This window comes from Triticum dicoccoides, chromosome 3B (assembly GCF_002162155.2).
Source record: "Triticum dicoccoides isolate Atlit2015 ecotype Zavitan chromosome 3B, WEW_v2.0, whole genome shotgun sequence".
Classification (NCBI taxonomy): Eukaryota; Viridiplantae; Streptophyta; class Magnoliopsida; order Poales; family Poaceae; genus Triticum; species Triticum dicoccoides.
In genome coordinates this window covers 280,627,759-280,636,485 of record NC_041385.1, presented here as the reverse complement: position 1 = coordinate 280,636,485, position 8,727 = coordinate 280,627,759, and positions in this window count along the sequence as shown.

Genomic DNA, 8,727 nt, shown 5'->3' with positions numbered 1-8,727 from the left:
GGTGATGACTGGCACGGGCCAAGTGGGCCGACCCAGCCAGGTAAGTTGGCCCGAGGACTTTATCTCTCGCTCTTTTCCATTTAAGTTGTTTTTCTATTTTTCTGTAATTGTGTGACTTTATTAAAAATAGCTAGGCATTTCCAAAACTCCTGAAAATAATTAGGGGCTTTGTTTAGAATATTTCCAACAGCCCACACTTATTTCCAGAATTATTTGAGCATTTAAAATATTTTATAGCATTTAAATGCCCAAATGCAAATAAGTAATGATTTAATCCAGTGACCTTATGTGTCCTTGAAAAATTTGAACCAATTTTGGCAGAGGTTCTAACGCAAGACAAAAATGATGGACATTTTAGAAGGGCATTTCAGATTCATTGAAAATGATTTTAGTAAACCCTAGTTGTTTTAGGGGGGTGCTGGGAGTTTTGTCATCCCCATTTCCAAGTTTCTGAGAGAAAGTAAACATGATGCAACACCAGATGCTGGCACTAGGCAAACCAGAACTAGGGATGCGACAAACGCCCCTCTTCTTCGGAGTTGGTTTAGGAATAGGCTCAGGAGTTGGCTCAGAAAGAGTCCAATTATTTTCATTAGTCAACATATTATTCAATAGTAATTCAGCTTGGTCGACTGTTCTTTCCCTGAAAGCACAACCAGCACAACTATCCAAGTGGTCCTTGGAAGCATCGGTTAGTCCATTATAAAAGATATCAAGTATTTCATTTTTCATAAGAGGATGATCAGGCAAAGCATTAACTAATCGGAGAAGCCTCCCCCAAGCTTGTGGGATACTCTCTTCTTTGATTTGCCCAAAATTATATATTTCCCGCAAGGCAGCTTGTTTCTTATGAGCAGGGAAATATTTAGCAGAGAAGTAATAAATCATATCCTGGGGACTACACACACAACCAGGATCAAGAGAATTAAACCAAGTTTTAGCATCACCCTTTAATGAGAATGGAAATATCTTAAGGATATAATAGTAGTGAGACTTCTCATCATTAGTAAACAGGGTGGCTATATCATTCAACTTGGTAAGATGTGCCACAACAGTTTTAGATTCATAGCCATAAAAAGGATCAAATTCAACTAAAGTAATTATCTCAGGATCAATAGAGAATTCATAATCCTTATTGGTAAAATAGATAGGTGAAGTAGCAAAGTGGGGTCATGTTTCATTCTAGCATTAAGAGATTGTTGCTTCCATTTAGCTAATAACTTCTTAAGATCATATCTATCGTTGCAAGAAAAAATATCTCTAGCAGCTTCTTCATCCATAACATAACCCTCAGGAACAAAAAGCAATTCATAATTAGGGGGAGAACCCTCATCATCACTATCTTCAATAATTTCATTTTCAATAATTTCATTCTCTCTAACCCTAAAAAGTTGTTCATCAAGATATTCACCTAATGGCACAGTAGTATCAAGCATAGAAGTAGTTTCGTCACAAGTATCATGCATAGCAGAAGTGGCATCATCAATAACATGCGACATATCAGAATTCATAGCAGTAGCAGGTTTAGGTGTCGCAAGCTTACTCATAACAGAAGGAGAATCTAGTGCAGAGCTAGATGGCAGTTCCTTACCTCCCCTCGTAGTTAAGGGAAAAATCTTAGTTCTTTCGTCTTTCAAGTTCCTCATAGTGATCAGCAGATATAAATCCCAAGTGACTCAAAGAATAGAGCTATGCTCCCCGGCAACTGCGCCAGAAATTAGTCTTGATAACCCACAAGTGTAGGGGATCGCAACAGCTTTCGAGGGTAGAGTATTGAAACCAAATTTATTGATTCGACACAAGGGGAGCAAAAGAATATTCTCAAGTATTACCAGTTGAGTTGTCAATTCAACCACACCTGGATAACTTAGTATCTGCAGCAAAGTATTTAGTAGCAAAGTAGTATGATAGTAATGGTAACAGTGGCAAAAGTAAAGATAGCAGTTTTTGTAATGATTGTAACAATAGCAACGGAAAAGTAAATAAGCGAAGCACAATATGTGAAAAGCTCGTAGGCATTGGATCAGTGATGGATAATTATATCGGATGCGATTCCTCATGTAATAGCTATAACATAGGGTGACACAGAACTAGCTCCAGTTCGTCAATGTAATGTAGGCATGTATTCCGAATATAGTCATACGTGCTTATAGAAAAGAATTTGCATGACATCTTTTTGTCCTAGCCTCCCATGGCAACGGGGTCCTAGTGGAAACTAAGGGATATTAAGGCCTCCTTTTAATAGAGTACCGGACCAAAGCATTAACACATAGTGAATACATGAACTCCTCAAACTACGGTCATCACCGAGAAGTACCCCGATTATTGTCACTTCGGGGTTGTCGGATCATAACACATAATAGGTGACTATAGACTTGCAAGATAGGATATAGAACTCACATATATTCATGAAAACATAATAGGTTCAGATCTGAAATCATGGCACTCGGGCCCTAGTGACAAGCATTAAGCATAGTAAAGTCATAGCAACATCAATCTCAGAACATAGTGGATACTAGGGATCAAACCCTAACAAAACTAACTTGATTACATGGTAAAACTCATCCAACCCATCACCGTCCAGCAAGCCTACGATGGAATTACTCACGCACAGTGATGAGTATCATGAAATTGGTGATGGAGGATGGTTGATGATGACGACATCGACTAATCCCCCTCTCCAGAGCCCCAAACGGACTCCAGATCAGCCCTCCCGAGAGAGATTAGGGCTTGGCGGCGGCTCCGTATCGTATAACGTGATGAAACTTTCTCTCTGATTTTTTCTCCGCGAAATGGAATATATAGAGTTGGAGTTGAGGTCGGTGGAGCATTAGGGGGCCCACGAGATAGGGGGGCGCATCCAGGGGGCGCCCCCACCCTCATGGACAGGGTGTGGGCCCCCTAGCCTTGATTCTTTTGCCAGTATTTTTTATATTTTCCAAAAGTTATCTCCGTGGATTTTCAGGTCATTCCGAGAACTTTTGTTTTCTGCACAATAAACAACACCATGACAGTTCTGCTGAAAACAACGTCAGTCCGGGTTAGTTTCATTCAAATCATGCAAGTTCGAGTCCAAAACAAGGGCAAAAGTGTTTGGAAAAGTAGATACGTTGGAGACGTATCAGCGTCTCCACTTCCCCATGCTTCCTTGGCGACTGCCCGACTTGACGAGTCCCTGCTACATGCAAAAAGGGTCATCATTACCTGCGATCGTGGAGGTCGACGGTTGGCCTCCCTTGGGATATAAATGAGGAGGGGCGAGAGCCCCCATCTCCCATCTCTTCTTGCTTCACCTTCTTCTTCTCCCTTGCTCCACCTCCAGCCTTGGCGCCAATGGCACTGATCCATAGATTTTCAGCCAAAGAGAAAGGAAAGGCTCCCCGGGACGGACCCGATCCGCTCCCGCCGAAGAAGAGGCTGGCCCACCGCCGTGGCGAGGCCGTGAGGCTAGAGATGACGAGGCCTTGGTGCGAGCGGCCACCTCCCGGGTATCTGCTACCCCAGTACGCCCCAGCCGAGGGCTCCGGAAAAAGGGGCGGCGAGCGGCGCCGCCCGCGTCGCAGCCATGGTCAGCGCGCCGTTTTGGCACGCACCGTCGCTCCTGGAATCCATGCCGTGGACACTTCCCGCAAACTTGTGCTTCACGCGGCGATGCCTCCAAGCACCCGGATCCGCTTCCCTTCGTTCTTCTCCATCGAGGTGCCACCGAGGGGGCCCCTAGCGCTTTGGCTGCAGCACGCCGACTATGGTGCTCCGGCGACCGGAGCGGAGGTTGAGGTCGTTTCCCCGGGCAAGATCTTGATGACCCAAGGCTGGGGTGAGGTTGCCTGAGTCTGCCGAATGGGGGGCGCCTTCGTGATCCATTTTGAATACGATGGAGCCTCCTTGTTATCCTTCAAGGTCTTTGACGCGGAAGGCCACCGCCTGGAGTGCTGCCCCGGAGGAGGCAGTCAAGACGTCGATGCGGCAGGGGCTGGGCCTGCCGTCCGCTCCTCCAGCGGCTCCTCAGAGTTCTCGTCTTTTGTTCCCTGCGAGGAATCGAGAAAACACCCCGCGGGGGCATGTAAATGGTCTGCGATGTCTTTTGTTGATGTTATCCTTATTACGAAATCGTGTGAGTGCTTGTCCTGTCCCGGTTTGGTTCCCCCTTTCTAACCTCGCAACCACTTAGCGCTCTACGCTGACAGGTCCCGGTCCCCAGGCAGGCTGTAGCTATCGCTGGTATGCCAGGTCGCGATGCCGTGGTCAAGGCCAGGAGGTGAGCGGCCCGAGGTCCAGTAAGAGCCCCTGAGGCGCGATGCTCAGGAGGTCCCCTTTAGCGTGCAAGCAGCCACTGAGAGGTGAGAAAGGAAGGTAATGTTGCCGTCACAGAGCCGCATCAAGTGAGAATTCCTCATTGCAACGATTAGTTGTTCCAAGCACAAGACTTATCTCAGTAATATGGAGTCGTTCCCTCACGTTGTGCCAGACTTGCGCGTCGGCAGCCGTGGGGCAGCTGGGTTAGGCCCGTGTGAGCCTCCGCTTTCTTCCCCACATGCTCCTTCATGCTCTACGTCCTCAAGTCCTGGCCCTCGAGCGAGCTCAGCCGCCGCTGGTATGCCAGCTCACGATGGCGTGCTCAAGGCCAAGGGGTGAGGGCTGGAGAGCCAGTAAGAGCTCCTGAGTCGCGATTCTAAGGAGCCCCCCTTTTAGCGCATAAGCGAATCGCATGGGAAAGAGAGGGAGCTCGTGGTGCCGCCCGCTGTAGACCTCAGGAGGTTCCTGTAAATCAGCACAAGAAAAGCACGGGTTGCCATTATGATTGTCAGCTGGCCATTGGTTGCTCCGAGAGAGAGGTAAGGGCACTGAGGGTCTGGTGAGGTGATGCGCGCAAGGCTGCCACGGGCCAGAGCTCGACCGCTCAGATTTGTCGCCGTTGCAGGGACGAACCCGTGCGCAAGCACCATGCCAGCGCGAGCGGCTCCCGTGGTAGGCGTCAATCGAGTAGGCGATAATCACAGGTGGGTTAGGCATGAAAGGCGAATCAGCTTAGGTAAACGCAGAATGGATACATGCCACTGGGTCAGGCCTGAGCGGCTTGGGGATGATGCAGCCCGAGGGGCGCCCCCATCAAGATAAGCTAAAGACATAAGAAAAAGGGATACATGCCGCAGGGACGGATCCATGCAGCCTGGGAATGATGCAGCCCTGAGGGCGCTCCCAGCTGAAATGAACTTGGGAGATGTCACCTGGTACCGTTGTAGATGGGGGGTGTTGGAGCAACTTGGAGATGCGTGGTGAAGAGGCCGACCCTCACGAGCCGCCGAGGCCCTGAACCTCGGGAGGATTTGGGGGTCCAGGTGGTTCCTTGAGAACCATCTCCATCTCCGCTAGGACCGCGTGATGCCTGGCCTCCTGAGCCGCCAAAATGCTCCGCAGGTGACGCTGGTAGGTGGCGACCGCGTTCAGCAGGCCGAAAGGCATGCGAACATAGCTGTGCGGCGGAACCTTGCAGCGTCCCACACGCGAAGGCCAGAAGCGCTCCTGAGATGCGGCTTGGTTGAGCCCTGGGATGTTGACGTAGACGCGCAGCCCACCATCCTCGCCTGGATGGGGAGCCGCACCAGGTAGGTGGCGGTCGTCGCGCATGGCCCTTGCTTCCTGAAGCTCCTGAGTGGTCTTGGCGATGAACTCCTGAACGTTGGGCTTCCCACGCCTTTTTCCTTCCTGAGGGAAATGTGCTGCGAAGCACGTCTCCAAGTGGTGCCCGAGCGCCTCCCTCGTGATGTTGGCGAGGTCCGAGGCCCTCTAGAAGAGAGCCCCCGAGCCCTGCCCAAGGAGGGCGTCGGGCGCGCCTTCCTATGCGATGGAAGAAGGCGCCCCAGGCACGGGCGCTGATCCTGACGCAGCACCATCCGGGATGCCAACCTCCTGAGGCCTTGAGCGGAGCGGTTGCTTCTTCTTCTTGGGGGTGGCCTCAGGAGGGTTTTCGTCCTTGCTGTCTGGGTCCTCGATTGTTGCAGCTTGGAAGGCACGCTTGAGGGAGCACCCCTACATCTCTCTCTTTGCAGGGGACCGTGATGATTCCGCCGCTTCCTGGCTTCTTGAGGACATTGTAGCCGTGGTGGGTCACTGCCATGAACTTGGCCAAGGCTAGATACCATAGGATGGCATTGTACGACAGGTGGATGTGGGCGACGTCGAAGTCGATGAGCTCGGTCCGGTAGTTGTCGTGATGTCCGAAGGTGACAGGGAGGCGGACCTGCCCTATTGGGGTGGTGGAACCGTCGGTAACTCCTGAGAAACGCTTCGTAGGCTGGAGCTGATCGTATGGCACTTGAAGGTTGTCGAACATCTCAATGGAGAGGACGTTAAGCCCTACGTCGCCATCGATGAGGGTCCTGGTGACTTGCACGTTGCTGATGACTGATGAACAGTGTCGGCGTTCTGGGAACGGGGGTCCCCAGACTTGCCTGCCTACGGCCCGCGGCGTGGCTCCACCAGTGGCCCAATACGACCCGTCTTCATCAACCAACACTCAAGACCCTCGCGAGGGGCCAAGCCTCGCGGGGCGGACGACAGGAGGCCTCCTCAGGAGCGGCCTCACTAGGAAGGTTTGCGAGGGGGCGGAGAGATCAAGGCAAAGGGTACCTCGCGAGGTACCCATGACGCAAGCCATGACGACTAAGGCCAGGCGGGCGCCAGACGGGCACCAGCCCGTGTAGTGTCCTTGTTTCCTCTTTGGTGCTAAGGGGGCAAGCGCAGGCGCGGAGTACTGAGGCATTAGGAAAAGGTTTCCATATAGGTGCAACAAGACCAAGACTAGTAGGACGGCAGGACGGAGGTCATCGTGGAGCCCAAGACGGTGTCATCACCAGCACCTTTGACAGGAGAAGACCACCTTTAGTCAGGATAGCTTCTACTAGCTGTCCCCTTTCAAAATGGCCGTTGTTGGATTCCTTCCCGCTCAATATTTGGGAAGAGGACCAGGGCCTCTATAAATAGCCACCACAGTAGAAGGGGGACGTATCCAGATCATCCTCATCCACACAAGTTCGCCAAGCACAAGAACACCTCTCCTCGCGAGGTTGTTCTTCCCCTGTACTGTTCATCATCAGTCCAAGAGGCAATCCACCACCACCACACAGGAGTAGGGTATTACACCACAACAGTGGCTCGAACCTGTATAAATCTTGTGTCTCTTGTGTTGTGAGTTCATCATGCTAAGCTAGAGATCGGGGCAAGGCTAAGGGCATGTTTCAGTAGGGGGAAATCTTCGTGCACACCCCGGTGTTTGAACCTCAAGGGTTTTGCCGAAACCCGATATCCGACATTTGGCGCGCCAGGTAGGGGTGTGCCGAAGTCTTCCTTCCATTGATCTGCGTCCCTTCGCATCGTCGCATCCATGTCTAGCAATCCGATGACCAACACCGACCGATGGGCGGCCTGGCCAGCCCGAGCCACGCCGCCTGCCCAAGAAGACCTCAACTCCGCGCCCCAGGCAGCTCGTGCGCCACAGAACGCTGCGGGGTGAGGGTGGCGCGGTCACACACCGCCCGCCCTTACTCCGGCAGGTGCGGGCAGCTGCAAGGGCCTCAAGCCACGCCGCGGCCACGGCGCTGCACACCCGATGGGAGCAAGCAAACATGAGAGTCGCGCCAACTATGGCTCGGGAGCTGCTACGATGCAGGCTGATGGAGAGCGGTCGGACACATTGCTGGAATGCGTTGCCGAGCTCCTGGATGCCGCGGCCTTGGGGGCACCGCCCTTCTGCTTCCAGCTTGCACCCCGGGCCTCGGTCGCACCACACGGCAGACCTCTCCACGCCTACAGGATTTGATATCTCCTCCCTCCGTTGCCTTCTACTATGGTGGCTAGCCCTATTTATAGAGGCCCCAGTCCTCTTCCCTAATGTTGAGCGGGAAGGGATCCAACAACGGCCATTTTGAAAGGGGACAACTAGTACAAGCTATCCAGACTAAAGGTGGTCTTCGCCTGTCAAAGGCACTGGTGATGACGCCGTCTTGGGCTCCACGATGACCTCCGTCCTACCGTCCTGCTGGTCTTGGTCTTGTTGCACCGATATGGAAACTTTTGCCTGATGCCTCGTTACTTCGTGCCTGCGCTTTCCCCCTTAGCACCAAAGAGGAAACGAGAAAACTACGCGGCCTGGCGCCCGCCTGGCCTTGGTCGTCATGGGAACCTCGCGAGGTACCCCTTGCCTTGATCTCTCCGCCCCCTCGCGAGCCTGCCTGGTGAGGCCGCTCCTGAGGAGGCCTTGCGTCGTCCACCCGCGAGGCTTAGCCCCTCGCGAGGGTCTTGAGCGATGGTTGATGAAGACGGGCCATATTGGGCCACTGGTGGAGCCACGCCGCGGGCCGCAGGCAGGCAAGTCTGGGGACCCCCATTCCAAGAATGCTGATAGGTAGAGAAACATAGATGCATATGTGGCTCCCACATAGGGTGAAGAGCCCTGGACCGCAAAACATTCCGGAATGGTTTCTTCTGGCCCACTGCCCTCCACAATGCAACAACACTAGTAACCAAGTGTGAAGCGAGCCAGTTTCATTCAAAGAAGCTTCATCAACCAGCTCAAGCCCTTCAAGCAATCCCTCTCTCCTGGCCATTTTCAATCTGGGGGCTCGACATACTGGGACCTTTCCCCCATGCTATCGGGGGATTTGCGTACTTGTATGCTGCGATCGACAAGTTCACAAAGTGGCAGAAAGTAGAGCCAGTGAGAAAGGT